Below are 21,418 nucleotides of genomic sequence, written 5' to 3' on the forward strand. Positions count from 1 at the left end.
ACAAATTTCACAGAAATTCTGCCACATGTGCATTCCACCAACCCGCATTGGAACAGCGTGGTGGTATATGTTCCAAACCTTCTCCTCAAAAGGGAGAGGAGGCCTTTAGCCCAGCAGTGGGAATTTACAGGTTGTTGTTATTTATTATGTTATACCCATCTGTTCTTAGGTTCTCTTCCCCTCCATTCTTCTACGCTCATTCTCATTAGTATTGTTATATTTGAACATGGGAATAATTACAGAATAGGTCAGTACAATTCAATTCCAAAATATTATTGGTCCTCCAATGTAACAATTCTACATAGACCCTTTTTTGCCCGTGCCAAGCTGAAGCTTAAACGGTATGTATATTATAAAATAAAATACAAAAATAATTCATAATATTACGATTGCTTAAAACGCGATTTTAATTATAAACGATTATGTATTAAATTTATATACATTTCTGTTCGTTCCTTATCGCCTAGCTTTATGAGTTTGATCGTAATTAAATATTTAATATTTATAGTCGCACCGTAATAGCCTTTCAGTAAACATTGTTAGAACACATGAAACATGCAGTAATAAAAGAAAAAACGAAATATATTTAATTAATGTCGGCGACGTAAATTGGTCCAACAACTTTTGGATACATAATTTACAAGATTAAATGTTAACCTACCAGTAAGAAACACAAAAAAAAGAAGTACGTTTATATATTTATAATGTAAGATTGAACACTGGGCCACATAATGCAAGTATTCCTCAACAACCATAGATAAAGACGCTCTAAAAAATATATATATTCCTTACATTGTCAATGCTTCATTACTCTTGAAAATCACATGTCAGTCCATTGTGCCTAAAGTTAGACTGGCTCACTCACCCTTCAAAGTGGAACTGAACAATACTAAATATTTCTGGTTGATCGTAGAATATAATTGTGGCATAGTTCCACCAGTGATCTGAAGGGCCACACCGAAAATGTTATTAATATAATGTATTGATTATTTATTTCAAAACAAAAGTTATAAAACCTCCTTTATGTTTTACCGTTTTTCTATTCAAAGCCTGCGTCTAATGAATATAGCATTGTTTAAATCTAAAATGCGAGTCTAACAGTTGTGTACAATAGTTCCGATACCCGCGGCGCTTTGGTCTCCATACCCCGTCGTAACGAATGCCATTGTAAAGTAACCATAGAACAGGAATTGATTTAGAAATTGTATTAACGAATTCATTACTGTGATACATTTTATTGTTACCCAATTTTAGAAGCTTCGTTATTCGTAAGATATTTGCTACGTAAGTCGTGAATAGTGTAACATATTTATAAAATCGTTTTTTTTTTCTTTTTTAAATGTATTATAATTCCTTTCTGTATTACCAATTATATTTTTATATATATATTACTGCACTTTATGAAATAATGATGTAATTTACATAATACTTTCATATAATCTAATTTCATGATATAAAGATAGTTTGTTTACATATATTATATTCATAAAGATAAAAACTTTCTGGAAGAAATAGCGTATTAATTATATGCATTTTAAAGTTTTGTATAAAGCTAAGTAAATATCTGTAATTTGAGAAATATATTTTGGAGTTTTATCTATTATTTATATATTCTAGTGCACAATTGTGAATATACTTAAGCAGATTCTTCTGTACATGCTCGTGTGTTGTAATTTTAAAAATTATACCTTCGCCATATATTAAGGCTAAAAAAACCCTCCAATTATAATTGTTTACTTCGAACCGTAACCTATGGAGCCCTGTAAACATTAATTTATAACAAGCAAGTAATTATTTTACAATGGAAAACATTTGAATTATTATTGTCATTATTTAAAATTTATTAAGTGTGAACTTTATTTAATTTAATTAGCGTGAAACTTTAGTTAACTTAATATTCAACGTTAATAGCTTCAGAAACACTTATTATATTTTAATTTAACGTTTTAATTTTTATTCTTGTGTTATATAAAATTGTTATATTATCACTTTTTTTGTGCGTGAAGTATTAATGCCCTTACTTAGCGTATTCTATTTTTAAAGTTAGTTTTTTTTTTAATAACTGGTTTTTCTAAAAAAATAGTATATTTATTTTAATTAGTAATTACACGCTGCCTTTGTAATTCGATTTATATCACATGTAAGACTTTGAACAGTGAGATGATGATATCATCTAATCGATTTCTACCACACTTGCCAATCTCAGCTAACTAGTACTAACTATTTTATTATTATTGGACATGAAAGTATGAAATCTTAACTTGTGAAAATGTATTTAACAAAAATATATTCCGATGAGTTTTTTTCGCCGGCTCTTCTCTAGTCCGAGGTGTTAATTTAAAATGTGTTGGTAGATTTTTGACAATAAGCAAGTGTTCACTTACATATTGAATAAAGTTTTTGAATATGATTTTAACTTTGACTGTGCCTTTGTTTGTACCTATGTTAGCGCAAGTTTATATTCAAACATACACAGATACTGAGTCGTCATGATATAGTGTTGAAAGATATTGAATCGTCATGATACAGTGTTGAATTAAATGTAAGGCTACCATCGGTTTTGATGTAGATGCTACTGAGAAGAACCGGCAAAAAACTCAGTAGTTCTTTATTTAAATTATGTAGTATGTCAGTAAAGTACAATATTTTTTATACATCCTGCCGAGTAATAAATACGAAGTCCACGCTTTTTTCATTTAATCTTTAATATATGCCTCATCAAAGTTTTTTTGATCTGATGATTATATATTTTTTATTTGTTTATATAATTTCGTAAGTGATAAAGTGTATTCAGATCAAATAACTTCGAAGCCGAACACAATAATGTATAATAATTCTAAAAAAACCTGATTTCGTGTAATTTACAAATGGTTGTCATTGACACTTCCGATATAATATAACATATGACACTTTCATTCGAGTTTGTTATCTAAGGGTTTTTTTAAAACAAAAACATCATGAGAAAACCTGCATGTGACAAATTTCATAGAAATTCTGGCACTTGTGCATTCCACCAACCCTCATTGGAACAGCGTGGTGGAATATGTTCCAAACCTTCTCCTCAAAGGGAGAGGAGACCTTTAGCCTAGCAGTGGGAATTTACAGACTGTTGTTGTAACAAATCGAAAATAAGCATGCTAATTTAAAATCTTAATTCTTAAGAAGATAAGCAAAATGTTCGGGATATATTACATTGGATATATGTTTACGCTAACACGGGACACTATTTGTCCGTTCGATTTGATAATACGATGAAACCGCAAACCGATGCGCAAAACGAGACAGAGTTCAGGTACTGATACAACTTTACGAGCTTTCAGTACGGGCGAGTTAAAACTGCCAATTTTAAAACAACCTGTTATGGAGTGTATGTTGATGGATAACCAAAGGCGCTTTCTAGGATTGACGCCTGATCTTACCACAAGATAGTCAAGGAGTAGTATAAGGGTCAACATAGCAATGCATTTTACGATCAAATCATATTTTTTAAATCAATTAATTTGTACATTACTACGGATTCGGCTAAGTTAAGTAAATGTTTTGATAAGGTGTTAAATAACACTTTCAAAAATGTCTTATATAGTCGCTTAGGGTTATGTAAATTTGCTCATTCCATTTCATGTTTTGAAGTTAATATTTCCAAAAATCCTCCTACAATCAGCGTCTACATCGAAAGTAGTATATTGAATTTCCAGTCAATCAGGCTTATAGTTGCGAAGATCCCTTCAATCCGCAGAAAATTGGTTTCTTTAAAAAAATTCTAGTTAGCATTAGAGAATTAAAAATTAATATAATAATCGTTAAAATGGTTCTAAAGCTATGCTATAACCAACGGAAATAGAGACTTATGAATTTAGATACAATAAAAAAAAAACAAATTTAAATCGTTCAATCCTACTCGCCGCTAAAACAAATAAAATATTTCACTTCTCAAGTGTAATTTGCCTTGTCGTAATAATATTTATTGCACTCAAGTCATCCCTAGCCCCGTTAGTTGATGGTCGCAGTCAGCGGATGCCATCTGCTATCAGATTTGAATCATGGGCTTATGAAGGTAATGTATAAGGATTGAGAAAAACACTCGATACGCCATGTGTGGGTTCGATAAGTTTAGGAACGAGCGTTGGTGCAATACGTAAGAGAGTGGAGGCTGCGAGTTAATTTATACTAATAATTAAAAAAAAGTAATACATACATTTTTTTCAGAACAAGGAGGTCGTGTAGAAAAAGGTTTTATATGTAACTGCATTTTGGACTTTCGCTCACATTAATGATATTCTAACTATTAGTGACGTACGTACATTTCATAGCCAAATATTTTAATTTTTATAAATATTTATTCAATAAAATATTCGATTTAAGTAGCCTCTTACGAATATTTTAAAATCGATATTTAACAAAATTGAATTTACATTTATGTAAGATTATCACACGTTTCAATGTAAATGTATGTTATAAATCCTTTATATTAATGATATATGATTAAATTTATATATCCTGTATCAAAATCAACAATTCTAATTTCATTTATAATAGTGTTCATGTATATTAATAAAGATATATGTGCATTTTCAATTCAATATGTGATATTAAAATAACGATATATCGAATAAAAATCGTTTTTATATATCTAAATAATAATAAGAAATTAAATTGTGATTTAAATATCAATTAAAGGTTGCACGTTAGTCGAGACGCCAAGTTCAAAAAAACTATCCGCTAATAAAATCGCTAAAACTAAGGCCAAAGTAATAACGGGTTTAGAATTAATTATTCATATCCTTTTTATAGCAACATCTCACCCTATGGACGGTCTCTCAAAGATCCGCGTCGTCACCGTCTTCGCAGATTTATTGCATTGTATTTACATAGCGATTAGCCATGGACAAGCGACGTACAGCTTCCTCTCTACAATGATGAATGGACCTGATATCTCGCTGATGCTAAGATGTATATACACTTATTGCTCGTTTTATATAAATTATTTAATACTTTTTATGGTATAGGGACGGGAAAGTGTGCCACATGATGCGAAATGGCCCCCTCGCCCTATAAGCCGGAACACAAAAATAATAAATATTGTAGTTTAATGGTACAATATGATCCTAATAAGCCTACCTATGGCGTTTTGTTTCAAATATTACATGAGTATTTGTCGATATCAAATTGATGTTCACGCTCTGATCATTTCAAAGTTTAAATTTCTATTACCGTATAGGACTTTACCTTTTTTATAAATTATATTTACATATGACAAAATATTTTTATTCCTTATATTTATAACGGAAAAGTATTTGTTTGTTTGTAAGTCGATTAAGTACTGTACTTTCCAGATTAAGATAATTTCCTTTTTGATAGAGTTATCTGGAAGAAATTATTTCTTTATGTATGGCACATACAATAGATATATACGATATACTAATAGATTAAATTTATTTTTCTGTGTTCTTATCAAGTGTTCTAAAATAACGTGAAAGTATTAAAAAATATATTAAGTGAATTAATTTAGAACGACATATAATATCTAATATATTTATATGTTAATAATATACCGTATTGGAGACTACCTCTAGTATCTATATGTAAGTATGCACGGGTCCTAATAGTTGCATGGTTCTGCCAGTTTAATTAATATATTCTATTAAACGATATATTCGCTACTACACTAAAGACTTTATCTACGCCCCACTGTGAAGTAAGGTTTATAATGCAACTGCGAAGTATGGCCTATTTTTATAAGGCAAAATAAACGACATTGATATTTATTTACTTTTTCACTGAAATAAATATCTCACTCGCAAATGGAAAAGACAGTTTATATAAAATTTATTGAAATACTCTAATTAAAGTTGAAAGAATTCTGTAATAAATTCTGGTTTTATGTACTTCAAGGAAATAACAAATTAGTGAACGAATAAAATTCAGACTACCAGTTTGATCGTCGCAGAAAAAAAAAACTGTGAAATATTTCAGCTCAATGAACTAAATGAAATTTTATAAAAATATATATTTTTTTTAGTCGTTTTCAAAAGGTACCTAAGGTTGCTATATGAACAGCGATGTGAAGTCCTTGTGAGTAGTTGTAATACTTAAGTTACAAACAAACTTCGCTTCTGTCAGTCTTGCCTCCCGTGATGCTTGAAGAAGTAAGTACCGCTAGTTTTTAGTAAGTATTTCGATGAGCTGGGGCGAATCAGGTGAAACACACATAACACCATCCCCCCTAGCTTCACATGGTGGATACACGTGACAGTCTTTAAAAATTACTTAAAATATACTAGTAGTATTTGTAATTTAACTTATTGATGGCAGGATTTTTGATTTGTTGATCTCCCTGTTTCTGATAATGTACCCATTATTACAAGATTATTTACGACGCGCTATTGCAAATACTGCATGGAAATATATAAGAAAAAGAACACCGATCTGGCCCTGCTTTGGCTAACATCAGATGCAAAGTTAATACTTCATTGTCAGATTATTTTATTTCATTTTATTCTAAATAAAGTTTTATATCACACTGTCTTATAATTACAGAAGTCACTTATTGTGTACATCGGACTATCACTCTTGTGTTACAATTAACAGCCGTCATTATTTTCTTAAAATTGCGTGACGAAATATTATAATTGAAACGTAAAACGATCAAAAGTTATACAAGGTGATTTCTTTAACAAAATTTCCACTCTTATTTTGGATTCAATGAATATGATTATAAAGTCTAAAATCGCTTATAGATATAATCGAAGTATACATAATCACATTGTTCCTTTGTAGTGCGTACAAAAAGTGTGTTTGAGGTAAAATTAAGAGGTTTCCGGTGTTAATAACTAGTTAGCTAACGAAATAGAGCCGCACTCTATTATTAAGGAATTATTATTACTCAGTTAAAGTAAATAGTGCCCACATATTATGTTTCATTTATATTAGTCACTGAATGTGTGCTTTTTATTAAAGTTGTAACATTCAGTTTTACAAATACATACATAATACATAAAATAGTAAAGAACGCGTGCATCTTAACCGATGATTACGGGTTCAAACCCAGGCGAGCACCACTGGATATTCATGTGCTTAATTAGTGTTTGTGCGGTGAAGGAAAATATCGTGAGGAAACCTGCATGTGTCTAATTTCATAGAAATTCTGCCATATGTGTATTCCACCAACCCGCATTGGAACAGCGTAGTGAAATATGTTCCGTACTTTTTCCTCAAAGGAATAGGAATCTGTAGCCCAGCAGTGGGAAATTTACAGGCTGTTGTTTCTGTTATTGTAAAAGGAATAAAACTAACATTATCTAAGCTCGGCACGTTGTGGCAACTAGATATATGTATATATTCTCGTATTATTCGCCACATATGGAAGGAATGCTGGAGTTAATAAAGATTATGATTATGACATTACTTAACAGTATCGTTAAACACACACATAAACACAATACTTAATACAAACACACATTTACACTTCGAGTCGTATTACGTCTCAGATCATAAAATTGTGATATAGGTATATTACTTGACCTTCATCACACACTTCACATATATTACCGGAATAATAGTACTATAGCCGTTTGTTATAATTGAGAATTGAACAGTTACCGTACCATAGTCGGGTCAAGCACTACGATAAACTTCGTAGAATTGTTGAACAAAAACATTTTATAATTCTGTTGTTCATCTTTTCAACAATTACGGACAATAAAAATAGCATTCTTCAATTATATTCTATTTATGTCTTAATTTAGTCAATTATCGTCGGAATATTAGTTGTTGTGGAATTTGTAATTACCTTGAAGTAGATAAAAGATAGGATTTATGGTTTAATACTATTTCAACTTTAATAGCAGTGGATGTAGGCTGTTTTCTTGCTTCAATTCGTTTTAAAAAAGGGCACTTTCAAAACGATTACAGTTTTTACAGTATAAATGTGTTGTTTAATTCAATTGAATCATACATTTAGTATTGTTTATGATAAATTAATATTATTTTATGTACCTAATATTGATAATAGTTTAAATTTTAAAATATCGTCAGCTGCCATTTTTCATTTAAGTAATGTTATTCATGATATTAGAAATAAACTAATAAGCAGTAATAAATAAACAATGAAGGTACTAAGATTTTTCATTCAATTTAAATAATTTAAATGAAAAATCTAACTTTAGACATAAGTAATGATATGGACAAAACTAATCTTCAATCAAATGATAGATACAGATATCATTCGTATATACATGTTACATAAAATATCTTTTTCGAAGTATTTGTAAACAGTAACGTAAGTGAAAAAATCAAACGAAGGTACAAGCTTTACGTGTTTCTCCAGATAACTACCTAACCTAATAATTTAGTTTATACTGTTATTTAGTCTTAAATTAGGCTATACAATCAATTGTAGTTATAAAATTAATATACTAAACTAGCTTCCGCGTTTTAGACGCGTGTGTTATACTCTATATCCTTTTATGTATATATGATCGGTTAGTAGTTTATATATACTGCAGGGGGATGAGCTAATGAGCCACTTAATGGGATACCACTGTCCATATTGTTGGTACCGTAAGAAATTTTAACTATTTCTTCTATCGCCAATGCGCTAACAATGGTTACTAAGATGTTATGTCCCTTGTGCCTGTAGGTATACTGGCTCGTTCATCTTCAAACTTCAGTATATTATGATCAGTCAGAGGTGCCCAAAGTTCCACAAAGCCCTAGAAAATGTATAAACGTAACTACTTACGTGTAATTTGTCCGTAATTCTGCAACATTTCTGCGATATATCATCATAGTTATACTTAATAGTTTAATACTAAAATAAACGTCGAGCTCAATACCTAATATGGTCTACTATATTCCAATCCTATCAGATATGTACAATTCAGTATGAGATGTGAATCGTAATACCGTAACTGTCCCTGTGATTGTTTCTAAGAATACAGAACGCAAGTCGTGTTAATATTTCGGCCCGCGGCATTGCTCACGATTTAAGATTCTTGGATCTTGATCACTGAGTTCATAGAAATATGATCAAGTTTTCAAACCTTGTGTTCAAAGGTTTATCTAATTGCAGGAAAAAATGTTACGACGTGAAACATATCGTAATAATATAATGGGAATCGAAGTAATTAGTTTCATAACGATGGCGAATGTTTTTGTTCCTAAGGCTATTATTAAAAAAAAATATTTTTTTTCAAATATGGATCCGAAAATATACATGTAACAGTTAAAACAAAACAATCAAACGTGAGATTCATTTGCATTCGGTATACCGTCAAGAAATTTTAGGGCGCGGCCGGCGGTTTCAAAATTGTGAGTTGCGATCAAACAGCACTTTCCCTTCGATTGTCCAAAGAAGCAAGCACTTTACATCAAAAACTAAACCTTATTATAAACATTTTAGAGTTCTAAATTGGTTAGAAATATAATGTAAACGTCGTCAGCGTGTCACACGACTTTTCCCACGGCGGTCTTCCGTGGATAGCTCTTATCTGAATGCACTTAACAAACAAAATTACATTCTGTTATTTACAATCTAGAGTTGAAATTTGTTTGATCGCGTTTGTTTGCGGTTTTCATAGTGGTCATTTCTCGAAGTAGAGAAGCTCTAGGTCCCGTATATGGGCGTATGTAATTAATGGTTTGCAGTGTTGCGCACTGGCATTTTATGCATCGTTGCATGAGAAATCTTCTATGGAAACTGTCACTTCTCATTATGAAAAAGTTGTTAAGGGCTTTGTTTAGATATGCTTGTCCTTACGTATATGTAAACTTGTTCTAAATATTGCCTTTCGAATCATCGCTTACCAAAACAAGGAGAGTCGATAGACTAGTTCGTGTTTTAAAAGATTTATTTCTATTCGCGATAAATAAAGAAGGCTCATTTCATTTGCGTACAAAAACATTGAATTACTTACTTAGAAAAGTATACGCTACAGTATGAAGTTATTTGTGGTTGACTCAGCTATGTATATAAAAACGAAAGCCATTCAACAAGTCGGTGTATAGTTGGGATATGTAACTAGTTTTACTATGATACTATTTTAATGAACTAAGTATTAATATAACGTTAGACGTGTCTGTATGTAGAATAAATTTTTACCATCTTATTTTTAGGCCAGTATAATTTCAAACGTGTCTTGTTTACAAAAAAAACATCATAATATGTTCTGTTTCCAAGTACTATGTAATATAGATGTGTTCTTCTTCGAAGACGAGCCTCACCACACTCATAAGGTCATAAGATGCCTTAGTAAGCATGAGTTGACCCAAAAAAAAGCAGCTAAAAAATCTAAGTTAGATTATATTACTGATTCTTGATAGTAATTTCTGAGTCATCCACACGTCTTGGGTGAACAGATTCATTCATGATTTCACAGTCAACAGTCCCCAGTCCCAGTTCCAAGACTGGTCACGGCCTCATTTTCTAAAGTAAGCATAGATTTTATTCTTCATCCCATAATTCATTTCGTGATTAAGTAAAACTGTAAGAAAACCAGCCTCGGATGAAATCGTGTCACAGGTGCATTACATAAAAAACCTCTTTTGTTAATAGTAGCCCTCTGTCAGCATTTGCTCATATACTGGCTGATTTTTTTATTTTTATTTTTGGAATATATTGACACCGGACAGCAAACTTTGTCGATTTATAATGATTATATGGTAAAAATTCGCAAGCAGACATTATATGGCGATTAGGGCACACAAAATCACAGAGCCCTTTAATGAGAAAGGTATCATCAAGAACATGTAAATGTATTTTTAAACATCGTAAACAGCAGAAACAAATTGTTAGCTTCTCTTAATGCATCGTAAAAGTACCCTTAAAAAGTCAATTAAACAATTATGATGAAATTTTAAACGTAATAAAACTCCGAGCGATCAATCACGGTTTACACTCGGTCATAAAATATATAAATGCAATACATTAAGGGCAGTTTAAACCCAATAAGTGGTATTAAAGACCTCTTAGGCGTGTGCACACCGGACTGACGTTGACGCAGTAATCCGTGGTTATTGAGTGTGTACCCCGCCGATACAGTGATTGATAAACTGTGTTTACAAATACTTTAGAGTGCTTTGAAATATCTATTGATCGTGAAATCTATCAGTTTATTCGTTTCGAGTTTAATATGTTGTTTGTAATGCGTTTCATATTTCGTTTATTTTTTAAGAACCGTAGTACCCTATTTTAAATATATTTAAGTAAAACCTGTACAGCCATGTTTATTTGTTTTATTAGCCAATATTATGGATATTCGAAAAAGTTTTAAACCTATTTATAAAGGTCTTCAAGATCCTCGTACATCGCACGTATGGCTGTCTGCAATGTGGGCTCTATGCTAGGTGTCCCACTATTTGATATACTTATGCTAATTATCGACGCGTCGTCTTGCTGCATATGCAATGCGCATGCGCAACGGACATCGTACCACGATCTTTGTTTGGTAGCGTATTGACAATGTACCAATGCAGTACCGTTGTCAATTCGGTAGTTCATTTAAGAGTACCAAAGAACATGCAGTTTTATTAAAAACTTGATTCATGCCCCGTTTTATGGAATCGCTAATATTCCTATTCACCCCTCCAATTAAGCTTAAAGCTTGTGCTAGGAGTGGGGACGGCATTAGTTTACACTTGGCCGGGCTCGAACCTGCGACTTTTTACATCGTTACTGTCTCGTGAACATGTGCTATTGATGTTCCTTTGTTATGAAAATCGGTCAAATTTAAAATTCGAATAAACACATGTACTGTTAGAGGTTATCACTAGTAGAACAAAAGGTTAATTTGTCTCTATTATTAACGACGATCAAGATTATTAAAACTATGTACACGTCAACATTGTACATAAAATGCATTTGTACGCAGTGAGTGAAGCAGGTTTCTGATAAAACTTGCACTTGTATTGAGTTAAACACAGTGCAAAATTATTTAAAATTGTTCCCTACCTGCTGAACGATATTAGCCCTTATTCATACGTAATAAGGTGTCATTTAGTTATTCGTGAGTGCGTGCATCGAATTCGTGTTCGTCTACAAAAAATCAGGTCATCGCTCGCAAGTTGTCCGATATAATAATGATGAATGACCTCACACGTCCTCTTTGTGCATGTAAGGATGCGGTCTGAGTTATCGCGGATATTAATCGATTATTTTATTGACTGTAAATTATCAATTAGTATCATTTAAAGTAATGTTACGAGTATCATGTGTTGGATATGAATGATAACTAAGTTTATTTATGTTGGCGTCTTTATTTTTCTACCAACAGACCACGACTTCCGATATTACACGAACACGTTTAAACTTAATACGGGGCTATATTTCTAAAATTGAAATAAAAATATATCTCATTCGTTTGAATATATATAGTTGGTGATAGAGATTCGCCAAGCTCCAAATAGGTATCACCTTTTTACACATATTCTACTGTCAAACAGCAATACTTAGTGTGTTCGTCTGGGTAGTGTAACTAAAGATGCAAGAGATATAACTTCTTAAAATTGTTGGCATATTGGGGACGCAAGGGTTGGTCAATATTTTTGATCACCAATATTTGATTAAATGACTTGGACTGTGGCGACCAATAACCCTTCGAACTCCCATCTATTTTCATGAATAATAAACGTTAATTAAAAACAAAAATCGCTACCCGCCAACGCCCATACGATCGAAATAAATGCAATTTCAAATTCATTCACATTAGCGATCTGATATCGTTATCGCGAACAGTAGCGGTTTTGACAAATGATAGCCAGTTCAAATCTACCGTCGCATCTTCACGGTACCACATGGGGGTGGGCACTTAATTACTGCCGGATGTCGTTAGTAAAACGCATTGCGTACCACCGCATTCATTAGCTTAGCTCATGTAATTTGTTCATAATATTTTATGTTGCGAACGAGTTATTAATTATCGTAAAATAGCGCTGTGTTAGGTTAGGCTTTCTCTTTATGTTTCCTGACTGCGTCTACAAAGCTCGTTTTGCATTTGATTCCGAAACTATGAATATTAGGAACGGTATCCACTTAAACATTTGTACTTTCAAAACACTTCTTCGTCCAAGCCTTTGTTGTTAAGATTTTGATTATGAAAACCGTAAAACCTTCTTAGACGATACGTAATAGCTTTGCTAATGTTGTTTAATAGTTTTTGTATGATTATCAAACATATTATTTCAATTCTTTCAAGTGCAGCGGATATTATCTATAGATCCAGATCCTAACCGGATTTTTGTTGTTCTTTTAAAAGCCCTGCAATGACTTTCTTCCCATGAATTCTCCGCTCGTGCCCCCCCCCCCCCGCACGTCTCACTAACGAGTACGACAGCTCAAGGTCATTCCGGCTGTCATTGCTCTTAAGACCTCGTGTCAATAGCTTAGCTTGTTTTGAGGATAATATCAAACGTACACGTACATACATCACGATGTTTTCATTATCGTATTGAACAACAACAGAAACATATATGAAAAATTAGTTATCATGGTTCACAGTGACTGCTATCCCACTGCTGGGAAAGGGCCGGCCAAATCCCCTCAAGGAGAAAGTCTTACTCCAACATACTACTCAATTCGAAATTTAATGACAGATTAGATTTTGCCGTTATGTGTCTATTTATTAGAATATTAATTATAATAAAAAAATGAAATAACTCATGTACAGATACAGTTACTTTCTATTTTATTTAAAGATATATATCGTGGGAATGTTGTATAATTTAAAATCGATTGATTTTTTTATTTTTATTTGGCTTACTCTTGAATTTCAAGGGGGAAATGGTAATGTAGCTCATAATAAAATTGGCAGAGTGCTATTAATTAGTACAGTAGTATTTATTGATTTTTTATAATTATTTATAGCTCCGTAACTTTCAAATTTATTTTCATACTGTTTACTTTTGAAGCATTTTCGTGGATTTATATTTTGATTGATTATTTGTTGTTTTCTGTCCTAAATTTGCAGCTTCTTTAATTCGTTCTCCATTTTTTAATGTATTGTTCGAATTTTTTGCTTGGTGGTAGGGCTTCGTGCAAGGCCATCTGGATATCATCTGGACTCATAATGTATTCTACTGCCAAACAGCGATACAGTGATACATATTGTAGAGAGTGAGCCAGTGTAACTACTGACACAATGAACATAACATCTTAATTTCCAAAGTTGTTGACGCCCTAATGATATGAGGAATGGCTTGGTCAAGTGACTTAATTGACAGTACATCTGCCTATGACATAAAAAAAATGAAAATGTTACGAAAGAAAGTTATTAAAATTTCGATTTAAACCATCGTACTAAAATAGTAAATACAGATAATAGGTATGTCTAAGTACCCGCCGTGACGAAATACTTGATGCGATGTTTCTTTTAAGTCTAAACGACCGTGGCGCCATTCGCAGTGGAATCTTAACGAATTTCCAACTTGAAGACTCATTTAATGCACTCAGACGGCTATGCTATTTATAATGAACCTCTTATTTACTGTTAGTTTAAAGGTTTTCGACTTAACTATATTTGAATATCTTTCTTTCCGAGAAAACTATTTATCTCTTACTACGTTTACTTCGGTTAATTTTCTAATAATTTTTAATATTGACTTATAAAGGCTATCTATTTGGATTCCGTCTTAATAATTTAAGAATCTCTTGAAATTCACATGATTCATTCAGTATATCTATTGAATAATAATATTTATTACATCCACATAGCGATAGCTTTAGTGATTGTATTTATCACCAGATAGAGAATCGAAATTGCGATGCAATAAGATAATGCTACTAACATTCTTAATACTATACAACCCGGCTATAAATATCCGGTAGTAAAGTATCTTGTCTTTTTTGTCGTTATTTTAATTTACATGCTTATATTCTTTATTTATCTAGTATTTTTATTATGCCTTATCACACACCAATACTTATAAAAGTTACACGAGTTACAAGCGACCTAATCACTAAAGCAGAGATCTTTAGAAATTTTGGTACATTGTAAAATAAGATGACTTTTTATTATAAATTTCATATATGTCATTATTCTCCAGCCCTTATCCCAATTTTATTTGGGGTTGGCGCAGCATGTCTTCTTTCACACTTCTCTGTCTGACAATTCATAAGTAACATTATTTCTAGCCATATCGTCCTCCATACACATTATTATACAGGCGAATATGTAATATACTATATTCATAAATGCGAGTATATGCTATACGAGTAATATAAATCATTCCAGTATAATATTCAATTCAAGTCACGTGGACAAAGATCCTTATGCCACTTATTATATGGTTTGGTTGTGTTTCAACCTGCTCCGTGAATAATTGTCTTGTGGTATTAATTCCTTTCCTTCCTAATTATCATCGGTTGAAAATTTATATCGGTATTAGCGGTATAAATATAGGTAGATGATCTGTCATCTGACGTTTAACAGAGTGGACCTATATCGTGAGCTCCCGATAATTTAATTACAAAACCATTAAATAACAAGCCTAATTGAAGCAAACGTACTTTTTGCAAAAAGTGTGGACGCATTGAAGTGTAGTGCATATACATTTTTCCATCTACATTTATAAATACACTGTTAAATCAGTAAATAATTATTGAGTGTGATAGTTAATAAAAAATAAAGTGGGTAGTGGAAAACAACTCATAAAGTAATAATCAACGCTCTTTGTTTCAATAATTCACAAGCATAAACTGAACCACTAATTTGACACATATCATTAATATACTGTTGGAATAGTGGTGTTAGTACCTGCCTATACCCAGAACAGCTATCGGAACCAAGATCGATTCTCACCGCGGGCGAAGAACTTTTTCCATCACTATTTCATTTTAACTACAATAAAATTAATTTATAACAAGTAAAATAAATAAAATAAATAGTAACATAATGGTTGGAACGTGTGAAGCATGCCAAGCCCACATCAGCGTTACAATGAAACGTATAAAATGCAGTCAGTGCGGTCGCATATATCATTCTGAGTGCGTAAGGTTTAGCGGAGACTCGGTATCTGCAAGAACCCAATGGAAATGCCCAAAATGTGTAGCGACCGTCCGTAAAGGCGGAGACAATAGTAACACACCGGTACGAATCGAAAAATCAAGTAAACCCCAGCGCTCAGTCGACACCGATCCCATTTCCATTGCACCAGAGCATGATGTACACGCGGTTCTACCGGATCACGTGAATTTAATCAACCGTTTCGAAGGAGTTCTCGACGCTAAACTTAAAAGGATTAAACATGAAATCGTAGAAGAACTAAAGGATACTATCATCACAGAAATAAAAAGTGAAATAATTTCGTTGTCTTCGGAATTCTCTCAACTGCAAACCTCCTACTGTCAACTTCAAACTGAAAATGACAGTCTAAAAAACGAAGTAAGCGTGCTCCATAAACAAATTTCTCTCTGCGAAGATCAGTTATCAGAATTACGTTCTCAATTTGGTAAGCAACAACAACAGGCAAGAATTAATAACCTAGAAATTGTAGGACTGCCACAAACGAACAGTGAAAATACAACTGATCTTATAAGAAACATCGCTAAATACGCTGGGGTTGGATTAAACCACGACGACATCGAATTTGCGCACCGAATCCAGCCGCAAAAACCCATAGCCGGACGACCAAAATCTATTGTAGTCAAACTAAAAGACAGGTTGTGTAAGGATAAAATACTCTCAGGACTGAAAAGGAAGAAAGGCATTTGCACAAAGGACATAGGTATTGAAGGCGCAGAAAAGAGATTTTTCGTCAATGAACATCTAACCCCTGAAAACAAACAATTACTAAAAACAATTAAAACAGCGGCACGTGAAAAAGCTTACAAGTTTGTTTGGGTTAGAAACTGCAATATTTTTTTAAGGAAAAACGAAGAGTCACCAGCATTAAGTATACGCTCAGAGAAAGACTTAGACAAGATAAAATAATAATTGATCTTACATTGCCATTATTTCTTTATTCTACTACGGATTTCACTGTAAATATTATTAAATTGTTGACGTCTTTATATATGTTCTGGAAATATTCACAATACACGCACTACATACACATCTATCATTCACCTAAATACTCATATAGCAAATTCCATGCATTTAAACGACGATACACAAACTTAAATAAACAAAACAGTAACTCTGCCATACCAATATCATTCCAATTCTCATACAGTACATTGGTACAGTGTTACGGAATCTGTCAAAAACTACACACTATTAAATTTAATAAAATATGTCAGCTTAATATTATGGAACCTATTACGGATACTATCAGGCGCTAATCCCTTAGAAATATTTTATCAAAACGTACGTGGTTTATGTACTAAAACTAACGAATTTAGACAAAATATTCTTAATCATAACTTCGATTTAATTTTAATTACTGAGTCATGGTTGACAAATGGTATCTATGACCGTGAAATATGCGACAGCAGATACGATATCCTAAGATGCGATAGAAATATCGAAACATCCACAAAAAGAAAGGGCGGTGGTGTACTCCTATGTGCCCTAAAGAAATTACACATTCAACACCGTAGTGAATGGGCTTGTCATGGAGTCGAATCCCTTTGGGTAACTATACCTAGTGAACATTTGAAAAATCAAGGACATCGAAACATTCATATTGGGTTAATCTACGCGCCTCCAGATGACCTATTATCATCTCGCCTTGAATCAATAACATCCCGTCTAGCTGAAATCACTTCCAAGCAACCAAATGACTACATCATTCTAGCTGGTGACTTCAACCTACCGAATGTTAAATGGTCAGATAGTGGACCTATAATACAAAAACAAGGACCAGAAAATTTACAAAACGCTACGGAGAATCTTATTGACATATGCTACCTTTCTGATTTGAAACAACATAATACAGTTGTCAATAACAAAGACAGAACCTTGGACCTGATATTTAGCAACATAAATTTTGAAGTTCATCACTGCCCCTGCCCATTCGTCTTAGAGGACCCGTATCATCCATGTCTTCAATTCAATCTCGCCAATCTGCAGATTCGTAACTTGCGCAAAAAACCTGTCATAAAACCTAATTTTTTCAAGGGGGATTATGCAAAAATAAATGAGTATCTATGTAGGATTAATTGGCTCGACAAATTAAAAGCAGATTCAATGGTCGGAGTTATCGACATATTTTACGCAATTTTAAGAGACGCTATTAAAAATTTCGTTCCAATAGAAACGAAATTCAAGAATAACTTTCCAGTGTGGTACTCGAAGCCATTAATCCATGTAGTAAAAGAAAAGTTACAAAAGCACAAACTGTGGAAAGTGGGGAAAAACCCTCGAGATTACGATGAGTTTGCGATATTAAGGACGAGACAAAAACATCTCCAGAGTAGATGCTATGCTGCATACACTCAACGTATGCAAACCTTCATACTCAAGGACCCTAAACAACTTTTTTCATTTACTAAATCATTGAGAAGCAACGAAAACGAATACCCTACAAAACTTACGCTAGGAGATACTATATACACAGATGAACCTTCGATGTGTAAAGGATTCAGTGAGTATTTCGAGAGTGTTTTTATAAAACCTGCTAAAAATTACGACGTAACAAATCAGCCTATATTATCTCAGAATGGATCCATTAACAAAATCATTATCGAAGAAAAAGAAGTTTACAATCTGCTCAAAACGCTTAAGACTGATAAAGGGCCAGGTAGCGACGGCATTCCACCATTCTTTCTATCCAAGTGTGCTAAAAACCTAGCTAAACCACTTTCAATTATTTTTAACTTTTCTGTTAATGTGTTTTGTACTTTTCCCGACGTATGGAAAGAAGCTCTAATAGTACCAATCCACAAAAGTGGTTCTAAAACAAAAATTGAAAACTACCGACCGATTTCTATCCTGAACGCAATGAGCAAGCTGTTCGAAAAAGTGGTGTACAAACAAATATGCCCCATTATTACAAGGTCCATTCCCTACGAACAACACGGTTTCATGAAGAATCGCTCAACGGTCTCCAATTTGGCCATCTTCACAGACTTTATACTGCAAAGTTTGGATGAAAGATGCCAAGTAGATGTCATCTACACAGATTTTGAAAAAGCTTTCGACCGCGTAGATCACGTGATATTACTTCACAAACTTAATACTCTTGGGATAAACGGAAACTTGCTTCGATGGTTGACATCCTATATAAAAAATCGTATGCAGGCAGTAGTAACAGGCAGTGCTAGAAGTGATTTTGTATTCATATCATCAGGGGTCCCTCAAGGATCCATTTTGGGGCCCCTTCTATACAATGCATATCTTTTTGACATCGGCAGTTGTCTCAAACATTCACACTACTTGATGTTCGCTGACGATAAAAAAGTCTACTTTAAAATAAGATCATTCAAGGATTGCCTTAAATTACAAGATGATTTAAATGCCCTGACAAAATACTACGCGAAAAACAGAATTACAGTAAACGTTAAGAAATGTCATCATATAACTCTGACTCGTAAAAAAACAAAAATTAATTTCGACTATAAAATCAATGACGCGACCATTGCTAAAAAATCTACCGTTACAGATCTAGGTATTAAAATTGACACTAAAGTTTCAATGATTGAACATATTGACGCAGTAACAAATAGGGCGTATAAGCAACTTGGTTTTATTAAGCGAGCAACTCAATCATTTAATAATATTGAATGCATAAAAATACTCTACTCTGCATACGTTCGAAGTATCTTGGAATATGCAAGTAGTATATGGTCACCTCTATATAAAAATCATATTCAGAGACTCGAATCTATACAATATAAATTTCTCAAATACTTAGCGTACAAAGATTTTAAAAAATTTGACACTTATGAAGAAGCCTGTATTTATTATAAACTAGATTCGCTAGAGCAAAGACGAAACCAAAAGGATATGCTGTTACTACAAGCAATTTTAACTGGTATGATGGATTGTCCCAGTTTGGTGTCAGCATTCTCTCTAAATGCCTCCTCATTTAGATCGCGCAACCCCCACCTACTAGTTGTTCCAAAATGTAACACAAATTATGCAAAAAACTCTATAAGTGTACGTCTAGCAAGAAGATACAACAAATTATTTTCTCATTTAGACCTGTTTCACTTATCCAAAAAACAATTGAAGAATCAAATAACACTATCTTACCGTCAAAAATAGACACGCACACACACACCCACACGCACACACACACACCCACACGCACACACACACACCCGCACGCACACATAAACACAGAAAAACACACACGCATGCACAATCACACATACAAATACCCATACACTTGTGAATATTCTCTTGTCACAAACGTCAACAACTTTATTTAGACCTGCTTTCTTTTTGTTATCCACTTTGTTAAATATATTATATTAAACATTTTATATTGTAATCTTTGTGGCCAAAGTCTTCTTGTAATTTAAAAAAACTGTACAAATATAATCTGTATACGCTGTTGATTACAAATAAATAAATAAATAAATAAATAAATTACTCATGACAATGGTTCCGAGTTCTATGTTGTACTATGTTTAATTTATACGATTTTAACTGTAGCCAATGCGGCATGTTACATTCATATATTAGTGGTATAATGTTGTATTTATTTTATGAACTTTATATAACTTGATGAGCAATGATCTGGGCCCAGGTTTTGTGCAAATCCATGCAATGATAAGTGATTACTATTCAGGTAGATACACATTACATTCTACCGCCAAAAAGGTAAAGTTTTATGTAATTACAGAATACTAAACTTTCCATCGAACAGATCGTTAACACCTTAACAACAATATTTTTATATTTAAAAAAAAAAGTAAAGTAACAGCCTGTAAATTCCCACTGCTGGGCTAAAGGCCTCCTCTCCCTTTAAGGAGAAGGTTTGGAACATATTCCACCACGCTGTTCCAATGCGGGTTGGTGGAATACACATGTGGCAGAATTTGTATGAAATTTGTCACATGCAGGTTTCCTCACGATGTTTTCCTTCACCGCTGAGCACGAGATGAATTATAAAGACAAATTAAGCACATGAATCAGCGGTGCTTGCCTGGGTTTGAACCCGCAATCATCGGTTAAGATGCACGCGTTCTAACCACTGGGCCATCTCTGCTCTTTCTCTCTTTCTTTCTTTTTATATTTATTTACACTTATTTAAATAACACGCAATAGAACCAGTTTTTTTTTTAAACATAATAACTTGTTCCTACTTCGTATAAGTCTGAGTAGAACCCACTTATCCTGGTAGATCCTCTACCGTCAAACAGTAATACTCAGTCTTTTTGTGTTCTGGTTCGTAAGGTGAGTTAGCCAGTAATTACAGGGTCAATGAACTTAACATCTTTGTTCCTAAAGTCACTTGAACATTGGCGATGTAAGCAATTGTTAACAATAATTACGAGGCATGTGTCTATGGGCGATGGTTTGACCACTTTTATTAAAAA

This window comes from Vanessa cardui, chromosome 16 (assembly GCF_905220365.1).
Source record: "Vanessa cardui chromosome 16, ilVanCard2.1, whole genome shotgun sequence".
NCBI lineage: Eukaryota > Metazoa > Arthropoda > Insecta > Lepidoptera > Nymphalidae > Vanessa > Vanessa cardui.